This window comes from Salmo trutta, chromosome 37, assembly GCF_901001165.1.
Source record: "Salmo trutta chromosome 37, fSalTru1.1, whole genome shotgun sequence".
NCBI classification, from domain to species: Eukaryota; Metazoa; Chordata; class Actinopteri; order Salmoniformes; family Salmonidae; genus Salmo; species Salmo trutta.
In genome coordinates, this window is record NC_042993.1 from 23,277,616 (window position 1) to 23,296,790 (window position 19,175).

General features: G+C 44.0%; 1 protein-coding gene across 1 annotated transcript in view; it reads right to left on the minus strand.

The window, feature by feature from the left end:
• Positions 1 to 18,926, minus strand: part of LOC115176888 (OTU domain-containing protein 7B) — a 33,480-nt gene extending 14,554 nt beyond the window's left edge. The window contains exon 1 of the mRNA XM_029737245.1: positions 18,716 to 18,926. The gene's annotated coding sequence lies outside the window, so the exon portion shown is untranslated. The remainder of the gene's footprint in view (positions 1 to 18,715) is intronic.
• Positions 18,927 to 19,175: the final 249 nt, after the last annotated feature.

Below are 19,175 nucleotides of genomic sequence, written 5' to 3' on the forward strand. Positions count from 1 at the left end.
CAGTCATGTGAAATCCATAGATTAGGGCCAAATGTACTTATTTTCAATTGACTGATTTCCTTATATGAACTGTAACTCTGTAAAACCTTTGAAATTTTTGCATGTTGCATTTATATTTTTGTTCAGTATAGATATCTGAATTGAGATTAAGCTCTTTGAGCATACACTGCATAAAGCAGTAATTCAAATTCCTTTGGTACCCTAGTGTACATCTTAGAGTCTAAAACCACATATCCCTTCTATCCTCCTAAATGATCAAATGTTCCACCTCTCATGTTATGTTATGACTTTGAGATACTAAAGTTCAAGCTTCAAGCTGTGACTGGACTACTATCCTTGTTACCTGCAGTCATCTAGCCCCACCCATGCCTCAGTGAACTCTTCACCACCGCACCAGATGAATCATGAGCTCTCTTCTATTTTTTTTACACCCATCCCTCTCTCACTCTCTTGACCCACCCTCACAACAAAAGGCACACCGGCAGGCAAGATAAGGCAACAGGACAAAAGGTCTTTCTAAACCAGAGAATTTCCAGTGCCCTCGTTCCAAAGTTGGCAACAAAAAATTAAAAAAAGACTTCCCTCTGCAGGGTCTCCAACACTTGCTGTGTAGCAATTCACTGATGTTCACATACACACATCACGGCTATGTTCACATCTCTTGTAATAGTCTTCTCCCAAAGCCGCTGTAACACACAGCTAAGTTACAGCCTTACTCTAAAATCGATTAAACTTTTATTTTACTCAATCTACACACAATACCCAATAATGACAAACCAAAACCAGGTTTTTAGAAATGTTTGCTAATTTATAAAAAATATGTTAATGTGATATTTCAGTTTAATAAGTATTCAGACCCTTTACTCAGCACTTTCGGCAGCGATTCCAGCATTGAGTCTTCTTGGGTATGATGCTACAAGCTTGGCACACAAGTATTTTGGGAGTTCCTACCATTCTTCTCTGCAGATCCTCTCAAGCGCTATCAGTTATTTTCAGCTCTCTCCAGAGATGTTCGATCGGGTTCAAGTCTAGGCTCTGGCTACTCAAGCCACTTCTGCATTGTCTTGGCTGTGTGCCTAGTGTCGTTGCCCTGTTGGAAGGTGAACCTTCGCCCCCAGTCAGAGGTCCTGAGCGCTCTGGAGCAGGTTTTCATCAAGGATCTCTGTACTTTGCTCGGTTCATCTTTGCCTTGATCCTGACTCGATCTCCCAGTCCGTGCCACTAAAAAATATCCCCACAGCATGATGCTGCCACCACCATGGTGCACCGTAGGGATGGTGCCATGTTTCCTCCAGACGTGACGCTTGGCATTCAGGACAAAGAGTTCAATCTTGATTTCATCAAACCAGAGAATGTTGTTTCTCATAGTTTGAGAGTCTTTAGGTGCCTCTTGGCATACTCGAAGCGGGTTTTCATGTGCCTTTTAGAGCAGGGTGGCTTCCATCTGGCCACTACCATAAAGGCCCGATTTGTGGAAGGCTACAGAGATGGCTGTTCTTCTGGAAGGTTCTCCCATCTTCACCGAGGAACTCTGGAGCTCTGTCAGAATGACCATCGGATTCTTGGTCACCTCTCTGACCAAGGCCCTTCTCCCCTGACTGCTCAGTTTGGCCGGGCGCCCCGCTCTAAGAAGAGTCTTGGTAGTTCCAAACTTTTTCCATTTAAGAATGATGGAGGCCACTGTGTTCTTGTGGACCTTCAATGCTGCAGACATTTTTTGGTACCCTTCCCCAGATCTGTGCCTCGACACAATCCTGGCTCAGCGCTCTATGGACAATTTCTTCGGCATCATGGCTTGGTTTTTGCTCTGACATGCACTGTCAACTTTGGGACCTTATATATAGACAGGTGTGTGCCCTTCCAAATCAATGGAATGTATCACAGGTGGACTCCGTTGTAGAAACATCTCAAGGATGATCAATGGAAACAGGATGCACCTGAGCTCAATTTTGAGTCTCATAGCAAAGGGGCTGAATACTTATGTATATAAAGTATTCTAAAAACCTGTCTTCACTTTGTCATCATGGGGTATTTTGAGTAGATTGCTGAGGATTTTGTTTTATTTGATACATTTTAGAATAAGGCTTTAACGTAACAAAATGTGGAAAAGGGGTCTGAATACTTTCCGAAGGCACTGTTGACAAGAGGCTGTGTGAGTATACTCAGCATTCAAAACAGACAGGTGTTGAGTTGAGTGGACAAGAACTTCTGGCCCTGGAGGTAGGTGTGTTTACACTAGTGAGAGAAGCAGAAGCCAGCAACACAATATCTTCCTAGGGTCTGGCCTCCATACAAAGCCTCTTGTTGTGTTGACTTTACTGCATCTCATAAAGATCATTTTAGGACCTGATTGGTGTGAGACACTATTACACATACTGCTGGGAGTTGAGCAAACTAAGTCCTACACATAATGATGTATCAACGGACAAGCTAGTGCCAATGCCTGCTGGTAATGTGCTGCTCTGTGGACAGAATGTACACTAACAGACCTGTGAAAGGACTTTGTTATTCCCAGCCTCTAACATCAGCCATTCCTGTGGACGCACTCAGCTTCTGACGCATCAACCAGCAGGAGTTCCTGACAATGGGGTGAGGGCCACAAAACTAGGGAAGGGTCCCACTAAATTATTAGTTGACGGCTGCTAGGGGTGATAAATCGACAAAAACAACAAATTAATGTCAATGTTGTGTCTGCAAATATTGACAGCAACGTAAGCAATCTGGGGTTGAAACTGTCAGATTTTCCCAAAAATAGTTTCCATCAAGTTTAGGTTTTGTGAGAGACACACCTAAGCGATGGCCTGACTAGCATAATGTCCCTGTTGCCAGCACAGAGCAGTCAGTTATGCGTGTGCAGGCCGGCCAGGCTTTTGTGTGAGAGGTTACATAATGGGAGCTGCTGCTAGCACGTGGGTGCTGAGCCTGGGAGAGGCCTGGATCACTGAAGCAGACATGGAGGTCACCACGGCCTGCTGCAGCCATTGTGTGGGCCCGTGGAAGATTCATGGAGGTAAACGAGGGATGGAGAGACAACCTCCATTACAGTATAGGCTTCCAGCAGTGAAACAACTGCAGGCTAACCAAAACAGACTTCCACGAGACAGAGAAGTGTAATTTAAGCATGTGAAGAACAGGCCTACTGCAAGTGATTTAGGAGAAACGAGAGTTGAGTGTACGCACAGTCAATGCGGTGCTAATCTGACTTGGGCTAACAGGTCAGTACAAAGTTAATGTCAGCAACCCAGAACCTCTGGCCAGCTACTCCATTTGGTTCTGGGTGGAGGACGGGGAGATGTTGGACTAGTGCCAGAAACGGATCCTGTTTGGTAGCTTCCCACCCCCAACCTCACTCTGCAAGCCTATGGCCAAATATACCCTCCTGTTCCGAAATTCTAAATAATGTATGGTCTGGTGTAGGTGAACCTCCTCAGAAATCGTGATTCTCCCAAATAAACCGTTTCACAAAACAAGCGCAACAGAAGAATTGTTCCACACTATCCGTCATATGCCAGTTTCTTGACAGACATTTTAATGTTTTCTGTTGTCACAAGAGACTAGTAGAAACCTAAAAATCCAACACTGAATCAATTGAACATAGAAAAAAAGGATAGTGCTTCCTGCCACAATTTGAATGATAAAAGGGGCATGGCCTGAAATCATGACACTAAATTATTAGTCACTGAAACAGCGGAGACCTCCTTGGCATGTAGTTTGGGGCCATGTTGGTCTAACACATAGCTACAGAACCTGGGATGGTGAGCCAGCTAAAACCAGAGAGCTGCTACCACAGCAGCTGAGAGAGCCACAGAAGAATACTAGTGATATCATTCTGAACAGGAATAGGTATATAGAAGCACTGCTTTAAACTGAGCCAGATATGATAGGAAGTAATCTAGCCTAAGATAAATGTTTAGCACAACAAGACCGAGAGACTAGGCTATAGCCTACTTATTAAGGGCGGGACTGCTCCAAATGCTTTGTCATGTCACATTGTGCATTCATGTAAGGTCAGTCAGTAGTCTTACACCAAGCCCTAGATGTGTTTTTTGCACTTGCTCCACCACTTAGAAAACCTTGCCTATCGAGGCCTACAAGGCATCCTGCTCAAACTTCCATCAAGCCTGGACAATAAATAAGGTCCAGTTGTACCAGGCACTCTTTCATGATAAATCTGCATAGCCTGTGGTAGTGCACAGGGGGAGTATCAAGTCCACAAGGCAGTCAAACTGCCAACCCTTTACATAGCCGTACTCAGAACCTCATTAAGCAAAAAGACCCCATTTTGAGGCTACTATTAAAGGGAGTTCAACTTCCTGATTTGGCTTTGTTTAGCGACTTGGTCATTACATGCAACGGCCACGACTGAAGCCAAAGTAGAGTTGTCTTGGGGGGGTGGTTTAATGTGGGTGTTTTCCCACGTGGCAAGCGTTTGTACATAACTTGAAACAGTTTAACCAGGTCGTGTCTTGAAGTTGCCTAGGCTAGTTAGTGCTAGCCAACTTCTTTAGCCAATTAGCAGGATGGTGTGAACTGTGGCAATGTTGGTTTGACATTGGATAGCCCATCTCTGGGGCTAGTTAGGCACCGTCAATAGATTACACAATGTAAATGGGACAATATTTTCATGTTGCACATCTTTTAGTTGTCTCATTAAATGCCTCAATATTTGTATATGCATTTTTATACAAAGTTCATTTGAGGTTAAGTCATTGAAATTGGTAGCTACTGACATTTTAAAATAATTGTCCCATGTAGGCTTAAGTTGTGTAATTTACTGATATCCCTATGGTGCTAGTTGGGGACTATCGAATGTCAAACCAAATTGACCATGGGCATTACGAAGGGGGCTCGTGCAGCTACACGTTCCTAACTGATGATTGCTTGGGTGCTGCCAGCTGTGTACAGGATTGAAATAAACTCAACCCAAGGAAAACTGTTACAGTACCCTTTATTCCATGACATACAATTGTTTCCTTTAAAATCTCAGTTTTTGACCAGACTGACTTTATAACCAAATTAAAATTAGCTTTTTAGGGGCAGTCACTTTTTAAAGTGAGCCCTCTATGCATCCTTACAAAATGAGAGTGAGCTGCACTTCCAGTGAAGGGGGAGCAGGGTTGTTGGCTGTCACTAGTACACAGCAGAAGGACTTGCCATTTCATGTTTAGCCCACTAAGTCATTCATCATGTGAAACATGAACCTCACTTTCCAGTTGAGAGGGAGAGCAGCTAGAGCCTGACGCCCAATATGAAAACGGTAAGGCTATCCACTGTACCTGAAGATACTCAACAGGCTTTACAATTATATCGTTCCATTGTCATCAACATATAGCCTAAAGTCAGCATTTTCCAAAGATGGACAATTGGGTTGTTCTATTCCCATTTCATGCTCAGTCAGGAGAAGATGGATTACCACATCTCTAAATGAATCAGTTCTATTTTAGTTTAATCAAAGTTTCCCTGTGATCTTAGTGAGTGTGTAACACCCCAGCACCACTGCTAAAATCATATGAGTGATGATATAGAAGGGCTGATAAGACAACCGAGGCTGTGTGAGTTGCGTCAGCGATGATAAATGTTCCCCAGTGGTAGGCCCATACCCCTGGGCTGGAGGAAAGGTGGAGCGGGGTTAGGAAGTAGCACAGTAGTCCGAGGCACAGCAGCTCAGAGAAGGCCATAAACGCTGGAACAACAGCTTAAGCTATTTGGTTTGACTGATTTATTAACTTTATGATGTTGTATACTAGACCGTTGACTATAATCAGATAAGCTACTACCATGCATGGACAACTTTTAGCGCATTTAAGGCTAGCCTAATCATTGAAATAATTCTGATTAACCACAGCTTTAAAAAATGAACAAAATCCTATGAGAGTGCAATAGCCCCAAGCCTTCATTGTTTTGTACTAATAGTCCCTCAATCTGAGCAAGTCAAATGTACCAGGGATCAGTCAGAAATAGGATCAAGAGATCATAAAGTGACTAAACAGAGTACAGATACTTCATAACTAGAGGAAGTCAAACAATGTGGTGATTACTGACTGAAGCTGAGCCCACTAGCTCATTACATAACTGCACCGCTACGTCTGAGGAGGCCGAGCTTGTCTGGCGGAGGGATTAAGAAAAATCAAGCACATTTACCCAGTTCCTCCTGAGCTTCAGAACCCTGCAACTACAGCTAAGCATACCGCACAGCAGCAACGGTCTTGCTGTACAAGTCAGCATAACGCAGCTCAACTGAAGTAGCCTGCTTTGCACAGCTGCAGAAACGTAAAAGGCAGGAGCCCTGGACAAAGAAGCACAGTCAAAGATTACAGGCTACACACTGCAAGGCAACGAATCGCAGGACATCATAAGAGACAGAGCTGCCCAACATGATGCTACGCAACGTAACACCATGGTAGTCAACACAATGCAAATCATTGAGTGCCCATTCAACACTGGCGCAGGAACACAGCAATGTCTGTGACCAGTCAGGAGCCGAGAAGACACTACTGCACATACTGTTGCTCCTGTTCCACATCTCGCCTTTACAGGGGGGAGGGGGGAGAAAGAAAGATTTTTTTAAATACTCCTGTTCTGCTAGCAAATTGGTGTGTTGCTAATTGTACCGTCGATGTTTCGTCCGTTTGGTTGAGTAAATGTGCTTAGTTCAGGTGGCGAGAGTAATGTCTCCAGTTTTCAATGCCTTCCAGCTCTTAGCCAAATCAATATATTTAATTGGACCATTTTCCCTGGTCAAATAACATTTGTTTAAGCTGGTCATTGGAAGAAAAAAAAAATCTATGAAATGCACAACTTCAGCCTGGAACATTTTCTGAGATGTCAGCCAATTGAACCATGAAAACCACTGACTTGAGTTTATTAGTGAAAAATTGGTTTTCCATAGCAAAACAAGCTTTAGTTCGGTGTCAATGGCACAAACAGCCGTCCTGTTACCAAACTTTTCATCTTCTCTGTTCTCCCTTCTACAAATATGGTAACACAACAGAGGTGCAAGAGTTTGGGGAAACAAAGGATTGTTACTCGTTTCCCCTTCGAATTAGGCCTGGTCTTTTGGTCATCTTCTATTCATTCATGAACTCAGAGATTCCAGTCTTCATCAAGGCTTGGACACCAGCTGAGGTAAGCAGTGTCACTGAATACAAAGACACTGCTCATGCGCTAACCAAAAGAGAAAGGGGGAGAAAGAAAGAGCTGATGTCAGAGATTCCATGGGATGACCACCCTCCGAGAGGGCATGTTGTTGGAGCCAGGGCTTAGAGATGTCCAGTCATCACCCAAAAATCTGCCCCTTTCCCCCTTCCCAGGAACTTTTTCATGGGAAGTTAAGGCCAGGAATTTTACTTAAATTCATCAAAAAAGTTACCTTATAACAGTGAACCTTTTTTGTGGGATACACATAGGGCAATTCTAGGTCTTGTGGCATATTTTGGTTAAACTATCTCCAATTCAATGGAATTGCGATCCTCTGCATGCACAGTGCACTCTTCCATCACATGTGCAGTGCACGCTTCCATCACATGTGCAGTGCACGCTTCCATCACATGTGCAGTGCACGCTTCCATCACATGTGCAGTGCACGCTTCCATCACATGTGCAGTGCACGCTTCCATCACATGTGCAGTGCACGCTTCCATCACATGTACAGCTGATTCTCAAGATCTTGCACACTAATGAGATGCTATTGAGCCCACACTACTACACTGAGTCAAGGACTACATGCTTTCTGGTAAATTTTGATTACAATACTGGGTGGGGTGAATATATTTTATATGACATGATTTTTTGTTAACTAGTAAATAATAGCTTACAGCAAAGTGTGTTTAAATAATTTCTAACTCGTTAACAATTTCTGCTAATTAGTTTTTGCTACCATGTGGGTTTTAGCTTGCTTGAGCTTGCTAACTGAGGAGTGTTAATGCACCTGTTTCCATACACGTTTCATTTTAAAACATTTCTTACAAAGGTGGTGTTTAATCTAACTGCTTAACTATTTATCTGTACATGAAATTGTATTTGGGGGTTTGTCTTTTTTTTCTAATATTTACAGGAAAATGCAATGGCACTGTCTGATGTGTGGAAGCATTTCATTGCAGCTAATGTAGAAGGAATAGCTGTGTACATTTGCAAATACTGTGCCAAATCATATGTGAAGAATGCAACAAAAGATGCAGAGTCCTCTGGCCAAGTGCATAAAGTTCCCTCAGCGCTCACAACAAGCAACCTCTGACCAAAGTCCCTCTAATTCTATTCAAGGTGAAAATGATGAATCAGACACCTTATCGATAGCAACAGCTCATAGTCCTCCTGGAATCAGACGTTTTTTTTTTACTCAATGGAGGAATGTAGAGAAATGCTGATGAATGTCTTGCTCGAGCTGTGTATGCAGCTGGTTCATCTCTGATGCTCACAGGCAATGTGTATTGGAAGAGATTTCTGAATGGAGGGGTGTATGCTCAGCGAAGAACAAGCAGACATACTTTATCTACTAATTTGCTGGATGCAGAGTTCAACAGCTCAAGTGAAGGTCTAGCAAATCATAGAGAACGCAGTCTATAATGCAATCATCTCTGGTGGGTGGTCGAATGTTCTTGGGCAAGGAATAATTAACTACATCATCTCCACCCCTCAACCAGTATTCTACAAGAGCACAGACACAAGGGACAACAGACACACCTGTCTCTACATGACAGATGAGCTGAAGGCAGTCATCAATGACCTTGGACCACAGAAGGTTTTTGCACTGGTGACAGACAATGCAGCGAACATGAAAGCTGCTTGGTCTAAAGTGGAGGAGTCCTAACCTCACATCACACCCATTTGTTGTCGTCATGTTTGACAGTCTCCTGGAGGGGAAGGAGTCTCTCCAGGAAATGGCCATATCAGTCTGCCGATATGGACAGCCCCATCAAGAGGATCCTCCTGGATGATGTATTTTGGGAGAGAGTGGTAAGCAGCCTGAAACTCCTGAAACCTATAGCAGTAACCATTGCATGGATTGAGGCAGACAATGTCATCCTGTCTGATGTTCAGACTCCGCATGCAGATGTAAGAAGAAATCCGTACTGCCCTGCCCACTTCACTGTTGCTCCAAGCAGAGGAAACTGCAGTTCTGAAATACATCAAAAAGCGTTAAGACTTCTGCTTGAAGCCCATACACGCCCCAGCGTACATGTTGGACCCCAAGTATGTTGGCAAGAGCATCATGTCTGGTGCAAAGATCAACAAGGCCTATGGTGTCATCACTACCGTGTCTCACCACCTTGGCCTGGATGAAGGCAAGGTTCTTGGCAGTCTGGCAAAGTACACTTCCAAGCAAGGGCTTTGGGATGGAAATGCAATATGGCAGTCGTGCCAACATATCTCATCAGCCACCTGGTGGAAGGGACTTTGTGGATGTGAGGCTCTTTCCCCTGTTGCCTACATCATCCTCCAAATCCCAACAACATCAGCCGCCTCAGAGCGGGAACACACACCAAAGCACGCAACATGCTGACCAATACATGGGTTGAAAAATTGTGGCCAAAAATTGTGGCAAATTTTGAGCCTGACAACGAGCCATCCCCAACAAAGTTGGAAAGTGAAGAGAAGATGAGGCCTCAGAGTCTGATGTTCAAGAGGTGGACATTGAGGACGTTTAGGGAGAAGACATGGAAACCTGAGAGTAAGACAACCAAAGCTTTAGTTTCTACACTATCATTTTACAGATGTATGTTGAAAACCTTTTTGGGAGATGTGATGCATCATTCAATATTCCCTTTTGTTGTTCAGTGAAATCATCCCATGTGAAGAGTCAAGTCATTTAATTAGAGTACAATTTGTAAGTCAATTGTTTTTTTTATTTCTATTGGAAGGATTGCATCATTTGCAATTATGTCTACTTATGATAAGGTAAAAAGTTCATGTTTCTGTTTCCATACGATATGGTAAATATATCCAATGCAAAAAACATTACATTTAAATGGGTATTAACATTAATTTGCATACATTTCTATATATTCCCGTTAATTCCCACAGAAAGTTTCCACCTCTGAATATTCCCCAAAATGTGCAACCCTAACAACACCCTGTCGTTCTCCACTAACATCAAGGCGGTGACCCGATCCTGTAGGTTCATGCTCTACAACATTCGCAGAGTACGACCCTGCCTCACACAGGAAGCGGCGCAGGTCCTAGTCCAGGCACTTGTCATCTCCCGTCTGGATTACTGCAACTCGCTGTTGGCTGGGCTCCCTGCCTGTGCCATTAAACCCCTACAACTCATCCAGAACGCCGCAGCCCGTCTGGTGTTCAACCTTCCCAAGTTCTCTCACGTCACCCCGCTCCTCCGCTCTCTCCACTGGCTTCCAGTTGAAGCTCGCATCCGCTACAAGTCCATGGTGCTTGCCTACGGAGCTGTGAGGGGAACGGCACCTCCGTACCTTCAGGCTCTGATCAGGCCCTACACCCAAACAAGGGCACTGCGTTCATCCACCTCTGGCCTGCTCGCCTCCCTACCTCTGAGGAAGCACAGCTCCCGCTCAGCCCAGTCAAAACTGTTCGCTGCTCTGGCACCCCAATGGTGGAACAAGCTCCCTCACAACGCCAGGACAGCGGAATCAATCACCACCTTCCGGAGACACCTGAAACACCACCTCTTTAAGGAATACCTGGGATAGGATAAAGTAATCCTTCTACCCCCCCCCCAAAAGATTTAGATGCACTATTGTAAAGTGGTTTTTCCACTGGATATCTTAAGGTGAATGCACCAATTTGTAAGTCGCTCTGGATAAGAGCGTCTGCTAAATGACTTAAATGTAAATGTAAATGTAATCCCATCCGAAGGAGGCTATAAAACAAAGTGGCATCAAACATTGAATGGCCTAAGGGGATCCCACGTGTTGTCTAAGCCTGCTGTAAGCATTCAGTGACGCTTGTTCCCAGTCTTCCCTCACTCCTTAAATACTCAAGCTTCTCATTCCATGTGATAGCTAACGGTCAACCCTGTAAGTTGTACTGTGAAAAAAAGAAGACTTTACATTTGTACAGTTTGTTACCATAGCTAGAAATGCATGCAGAATGCCAGCCCCTTATCTGCAAGGTGTCAAAATTACAAGACTTTTTACAGCCTAAAAATACCACTCCATAATCATGAACCAAATATAGCACCGCCCCTCAGTGCAAAGTTTTTAAACAGCAGACAACTGAAAGAAAACAGGCGGGAAACAGAGAAAAAGTTCTGGCGAGCAAACAAGACAGCTAAGCTATGTCTGCAAGTGTCATGGCTCGGGAAGCTTGTCTACAAGAAAAACAAAACTTCCCTGATAGGCTACTGCTCTTTCTCTCTGGTGTATCTGCTGAACTTCAATGGGTAAATGGGTTAGGCCACTAGTAAGGTGTGCAGTGTTCTCTGACAGTGTAGGACTAGCTACTGCAGGCTTTTCAGTAGCAACTGACAGTGTAGGCTAACTCCAGTAGGGTACAGAAGTTAGGGGACCTGGTAGTCAGTCACTCTTTTTGGCAGACAGAGGCCCGATTTCCTCTTGTTGACATGCACGGCGGCGTGGTAGTAACTGCCAAGTTCAAGCAGTTAAAATGGGCAGAGTAATGGCTTTCCAGAGAAACTGTTTATCAAGTGTCGGAGAGCTGATGTCATGGCTAGCCAAGCATTTTGTGGCCAAGGTCTTAACGAAGTTTCACTTACCCACAAACCCCCCCCCCCCCCCCCCCCCCCGTTCCACAATTGGTGATGTGAGTCATGTGCATGGAGTATTTCAGAACAGCCTGTTCTCTCCTCTCACCATGCTCCATTGGGCACTTTATTAGAGCTGCCCAGTACCTGGCTTCAGAGGTAACCCTGCCCTGTGCCCAGGGTCTGTCGTTGTAGTCACACCCAGTCATCAACAGTCAAGCAGTGCTAATTAACAGCCACTCATAGCAGACGGCTTCAGATGGGGATGTAGGGTGCCGAGGCAGCAGCCAACATCACTGACGCCCCTGACATATCCTCTGACCAGTGCTGTGTGCCATGCAGTGCCGTGCTGTGTCATGCCACACCGTGAACGGTGCTGACCCATGCCATATTGTGCCTTGCTGTGCCATGTAGCAACGTAAGAGGACACACGGGAGGTTCACAGAGAATGGTCACAGAAAGGGAGCAACAGGACAATTTACAAGGGCAAGTTTGATTTGTGTGTGTTTTGTAATGAGACTAGGCCTACACTTTGTGCCCATCTGCTTACATGTCAATGCTCTTCAATGCTGTGGATAATCAAAATAATAGAGCTTGATTCTGTCAGCTGCAGAGTGCGAGCAGAGCGCTGCTATGCCAATGAAGGACTGCAGCACAGAGATATGCAGCAGAAGTGTTTTCGTTGGACTCAGGGAACAATCTGCCCTGGTTTCAGTATTCCCGGAGCACTGCCAACCTAAACTCAGCACACCGTGGGCGGGAACTCCTCATACGGCACTAGCTGCTTTTTATTGATGTCTTGTCTTTGTGCAGAAATGCCAGCTTCTGCATCGTCTGCACTGCTAGCCTATTTGGATGAAATTTGCAATCAATATGAAATTGTGAAATTAAGCAATAAGACACGAGAGGGTGTGGTACATGCCCAATATACACAGCTACGGGCTGTTCTCACGCACGACGCATCGCAGAGTGCCTGGACACAGCCCTTAGCCGTGGTATATTGGCCATATACCACAAACCCCCAAGGTGCCTTATTGCTATTATAAACTGGTTATGAACGCAATTAGAGCAGTAAAACTAAATGCTGTCATTCCCGTGGTATAGGGTCTGATATACCCCAGCTATCAGCATTCAGGCCTCTAACCACCCAGTTTATAAAAGCAACTAAAACCCTATGGACAGTAAAACCTACGGGCAGTAAGAGGAATGAGACTGAATTCAAACATTTGTACCAACACTTGCTTTCCCCAGTAGCTCAATATTCAAAGGCCATCAATGTCTTGTGGATGCCAATGAGACTTCACAAAACAATGAGCTACGGCTTACATAACTCACATTTAAAAGGGTGGGAGTTAGCTTTTGCAGTAATTTATGCATTACTCCTTCACGCATATCAGACATTTCTTAGAAGCAAACCTGCATCTTTGGCTGCACTGCTCTGTGGAAACAACCACAAGACTAAGCAATAACAGTACACATCCTGACCATATTACAAAACCTGTAAATTAAGTCTTAAAGTAAAAATCCTATTAAAGATTTATGATATATATATATATATATATATATATATATTTTTTAAGGAGGCAACAATAGCCTTCTTGTAGAAAAACACTGAAAACAAAAAGGTCTATATTTGCAATTGTTTAAAGTCCTACCATTATGATCAGAATGGGCAATATTGAACTTGATATCTTGAATGTTAAGTCACCCATTGAAATTAGCCTAAATGAATTATGATTAATGCAGAGTTGCGCCTGTGGATCTCAAGTCAGAATACCGTCAGCCCAAAATGAATTGTAAATGATCTGTTATAGAATTAGCCTTGCTCTCTGAAAACACACATAAAATAACTTATTTTCAACATAAGGTAGGCCATCCTATGTATGTGCAAAGCCTACCGAACCTGTATGCAGTCCGCGGCTAGGCTAACGGCAGTGGTTAAACGAGCATTAGCAGCAACAGGCCTGGGCACTAATGCTCATGCAAATCCCCACGTGATGCTGGCTTGGCAGTCAACGCAGTGAGGTGGCTTTACTCGCCCAGGGCGAGAGGCTCCTCTCCTGCAGGGATAGGATTACTGCGGTCCTGGATCTAGAGTGGAGAGAGTGGGAAGGACTGCTGTTGTGTAGTAATGGCAGGGTGAGGAGCCAGCAGCCATGTGATCTTACCATGGCTTTCTTCCGGGTAGAGGGCCCAGTCAAGGGGGATTGTGGATTTTTTTAATGTGAGAGGGCAAAAGCATAGCCTGGGTCTCCATTCACCCCACTATTAGGCTATACCCATCAACCGTTTGACCCGGTTGGCCCATCTGTAGAGCGATGCTGAGATAATATTGGGGATGCTTCAGAAAAGCAAAACTGGGAGCATGTGTCCCATTGTTTTATATCAGTGGAACTCAATGTATTAAACATCCTACAATCATACCACAGTGATGCCTTTGTGAAAAAGAGTTGGCATAGCAAAGTTGAGTACAAAGACGGCACATAAAATGGTAAAATAACCAGTCAGAGTATCCCAAAGCATAGGGCACACTCACCCAGTCTCTGGTTGAACACAAAGGAAGTAGGTACTAGGTAGGGCCGGGGTGCAATTGCTGATGCTTGGTTTTGAAGGCCTCGCCACCCTGACACAAACAGCCCTAGGCCCTGGCTGCTGTGTCAAAGGGCTGGCAGGCATCCAGGCACACAGGGGAGGGTGGGGCTGAACCGGGTTTTATGAGTCGCTGTCTGGGTGCACAGGCTCACAGAGACAAGCTTCCTATTGATCGCCCCCCTGCTGAGGAATCATGGGGATGTTTTTTCTTCCAAAACACATCTGGTACTGTCTTGTTTGGACCATGCTGTGTGCTGGCAAACAAGGATGCAGGGGTGCATGGTGGTGGAATTCTAGATGTCATGGTCATAAAGTCTTATGAAAATGTATGGAGTAGACTATATGTGCTGTGTAAAGCAGTAAATTGTGACCACCAGAGAGAATCTGAAGAATAAATCTTTGCCTAGTTAGAGAATTTCATCAGAGGCTAGCAGGATGTGTCCATTCATGTTAACATTACATTTTTGTAATTTAGCAGACACTTATCCAGAGCGACTTAAAGTTAGTGCATTCATCTTAAGGTAGCTAGTTGAGAACCACATACCGTATAGTATGCAACAAGGCCCAAGTAATCTCGGTTAACCCAGAACTAAAGTCTTCCGGAATTGGTCAGATGCTCAATTAAGTTCTCCCAACATGATGAAATGCCCATGTAGGCCACCTCTGCCCTGTTATTTTCTGGAGTCCAGGTTAACTTTGGTAACCCAAGGTCTGACCTTCCTGATGAAAGCAATGAAATGCCTCTGTTGGCTGGAACATTAAGCTGGCAACAACTAGGGTTGAAGGGGTGATTCCTGCATGCATGGGCCAACTAAAAGCCTAGATATGCATTGCATTCCCTTCCCTGTAGCATTTGGTCGTGGTAGGAGAAATTACAATCCTTGAACACAGACTAGATAGAGGCAATAAGAGACGCATGGTCATGCAGTTGTCCCACTAACCTGGAGAAGCACTCAACTATTTACTTATTAATCTGACCTTGTTTGTGGGGGTAGAGGGATCCTATGGGGATAGTTTTAATCTACATGGGCCTGGCACTGAAGCTGACACTGGATCCTTGAAACACACTCTTACTGAACAGCTGTTTGGGGGAGCCCAGCGAGAGACCACTAAAATTGTATCTCTAGTCTAGGCATTGCTGCGGCAGCAGGGTTCCACATTGAAATATAATATTCAGTCTCTACTACCACACAGAGACAGTCAAGATGGCTAAAGCCAACCAACACAATGGAAGGCTAAATGGCTCTGTGAGAGATAGAGGGTTTAGGCTTAACTCGTAACTTCACATAGGTAGGGCTTGAGCATTTATAAACTGTACAGTGACAAACCATTTAGACTAGAGCTTGGAGAGTGCTAGCTAAAGAGAGTGGAAAGAGGGAAAGGATCCTGAAGGACAAATGGATGGACTCCAGGGTTTTTTCTCCACAGAACTGTCTGAATAAGACATGAGTGCTCACAAGGGAACTGCACACAGATCAGTCATGTGTGGATGACTTCACTGTGTGTCACACATAGGCTAAAGGACACCAATAAATTAGCCAAGCACACCCTGAAAACTTCCACAATGCTCAACTGGTGATAAAACCGAAGCGAATTATGACGTCACCAGGTCAATAGGATAATCCCTTGCCTTGATGGATTATGGCGATAATGCTCTCTGTCATCAGTGTCATGTTTCTCCCACCTGTGATTCAGCCAGCCATCCAGTTTGACATAGTGTAGTGTTTATACATCGCAGGGCAATTTCGAGGCAAAAAACAAACCATTTGAATGTTGGTGGAGAAGCATGAAAAGTTGCAAATTAAGCTATGAACCACAGATTTGCCATGTTTCATTGTCAAGAGTCAAAGGGCTCTACGCAAAACAATTAGTGATCACTTTCAAACAAATGCCATCCGAACACCATTTTGTTCTATGTGATGCTGTCGTTTTTAATAGTTTTTTTTGTGTAATGTTTGGGGTTACCCTGGGGGTCAGGTGTGGGGCTACACCAATGCCATGATTACTGTATGTATGTATGTATGTATGTATGTATGTATGTATGTATGTATGTATGTATGTATGTATGTATGTATGTATGTGATAACCTTTGTATGCTTGCAATGCGCAATGATGGAAAATTACTGGGTAAATGGAGATGTACTGCTTTAGTTCTCAGGCTGAGAATTGTCTGCACCTGCTGATAGTCACCCAGCCTCAAGGCCGAGATAGTAAAGTGAGAAACCACAGTCAAGACATGTTTTTCTCATCTTAGATACTTTGTATTCAATCCAATGCAACAATGTTAAGATATGATTGGCGGTAGGGTCTGTGTTCTCCTGTTTCGCCACACAGATCTTTACTATAGACTACTGAGATACTCTGATGTGAATCTCTGTCTGCAATTGCATTTTATTACTAAAGAGTTTTATACCAAGGTTCCTGTGTCTGTGTCTGTGTCAGCTATCTGGAAGAGTGATTGTTAAAGGAGACTGATATCACCTCGTGCAAAGCACCACCCAACAGTAACATATGACATTCACAGTGTCTTAGTTGTACTAGAGAATCTCAATATCACAGAGGGACACTATACAGTCTCCCCAAAAGATGGCCTCAGGTGTTCTGTGTGACGCTGTATGGATCAATGCGTTCCTTGAAAAAGGGAAGACTTGCGTAACGATGCAAACTTGCACTCACACCCTAGCAGTCTGCTCACTGAGGAACACTCCTCTTGCCAGTTAGCCCTTCCATGCCTTTCCAGCATCCCCCTGCATTGCCATTGAAATGAGTAGAGGTGGGAGGGCTAGATGCATTTCTTCCTCCCACTGCAAAAATAGATCCCTCAGAATTCCACTGTGCTTGTGCGCTCCCTCTGAATTCTACTTGTACTAATATGAAAGGCATTTGCTGCATCTGTCCCTTTTGTTCTCTCCCTCTCCTCAAGTGGTAGGCTCGATCGACTAGTGTTTTAATGCAAATGGTCACAACTTGAATGACACCACAATCACAGTCTTGAGCGTAAATTTCCTGCCAAATCACAGATATCATAACAAATCCCCAAATTATGCTTAATCTGGCAATTATGTTATCATGCATAGTGTACTTGTAGTGGGAGGAAGACAAGCATGGGTTCTGGTTCAAGTGCATACAAACAGCAGTCAGAAAGCTGCAGGGAAGGTAGAGTTGATAAGGGTTAGTCTTCCTCATCTTCTAACAATGTGCCTTCTTTACATAATGAAACAGAGAGAAGGCCCTGTAGGCCTAAGCAGTGAAGAGCCTGTCTCTCTGTCCTACTTTTATGTTGCAGGTTGTCTGCCGACACTAGACTACAAGCAAACAAAATAAATTGTAAATAAAGAGCTGAATAATTCAAGTCAAAGTGTAATGATACCCTTTCATTGTAGTGGTGTTGGCAATGGCGCAACGCATAGTTTACATAATGACGAGAGGTCTTTAAATAAACACACTGTGGAGCTGTCAAAGCCTATGTCCCTGGCTTCAATCATCCAGTGAAGAATATTAGTGACCTAAGAGTGTCATTGAAATGTATTTTCAATGTTTCACAGTTAACTAAGCAATAGCCTAAATACAGGCAAATATTAAACTCTCTGGGGTAAATAACTATAAAGCAGGAGTCCCTTGCATTGATATAACATTTGATACTCTCTGCATGTCTATGGGTTTACTTTAAACTTTAATTATAGCAAGTAACAGGGCACGACTTGCTGAATATTTCACCAACAATTGACTGACAGAGGCCTCCCGTTTGAAGTTGCTCATTCCTCAAATGGATTCATAGGCGTAACGTTAGATGGGGAGAGGATGATACAAGGAGAGAGTTGTAGGAGGATACAAGGAGAGAGTAGAATGGCTAACTAGTCAGCTAACGTTAGCTTACTGTTAGTTAGCCCAATAATGTAACGTTACTAAATGAGCCGACTGGTGTGTGTATATCGTCTATGAATGGGCTAAGCGTTAGTTAGCTAACAAAGCATAGTACATTTTCGTCCTATCCTTTTCTGGCTAACTAGGCAGATGGGCAAGAGAGAGAACTAGCCAGCTAGCTAATGTTAGCAAAGTTATCCTGGACGTAGTTAACGTTAGCTAGCAAGGCACAGTAACCGAAGCGACATTGTTAACGTGACTTGAATTAAATTGGAAGCTAACGTTATAGCTAGCTATCCCGTTAATAAGTTACGGTAACAAGTCTAGCTAGCTAGATTGTAGCTAAATTAGTTAGCTAGCTGGGCTGACTAGCTAACATCAGCTATGTTAACTAGTTGGTAAATCGAACCCGCTATGTTTCATGTTTAGCCGTCTAGGAGTCTCCCACTTAAAACGTACCATTCCAACTCATTAAAAAAGGTTCATACAAAGCCAGCTACGGGTCGTCCTGTCCAAAATGTTTCCAGCTAGCTATAATGTTACAAGCTAAAGTCGCTAGCAGTTGAGTGTCCCTTGTCTGCTTACCTTGAGCGGCCTCGCAGACATTTCTTTCATCGTCCCATAACGGTCCTCCCTCTTGACAAATACTGTGAAAACCTCCACCTTTATTAGACCAGTTGTTCCTGACTTTCAGCTAATCCAGAGGTTGCAGTCTACTGTAAATCCAAAACAGGACTCAACGACAAAGTAGTTTCTTACAACAACAACAATGTCAACCAAGGCGCTTCTGAGTCGGGCCAGCTGAGGTAGCCAAATTATGTCGCCTGCCAATCGCAAAACAGACTGAAGTTGACTGTCAATCTAAAACACCAATGACCACACGATACTTTTTGACTGAAATGTCCCATTGTAGCTAACGTCAAATGGAAACGGGAGAGGAGGGAGCCTTCATACGCCGATTGGCTGCAGAGAAAGGAGAGGTAGGCAATCGTTTCAAGGCTAGGGATGGGGCGGGAACTGTTCCTTCGATGAGGTCATCTGGGTG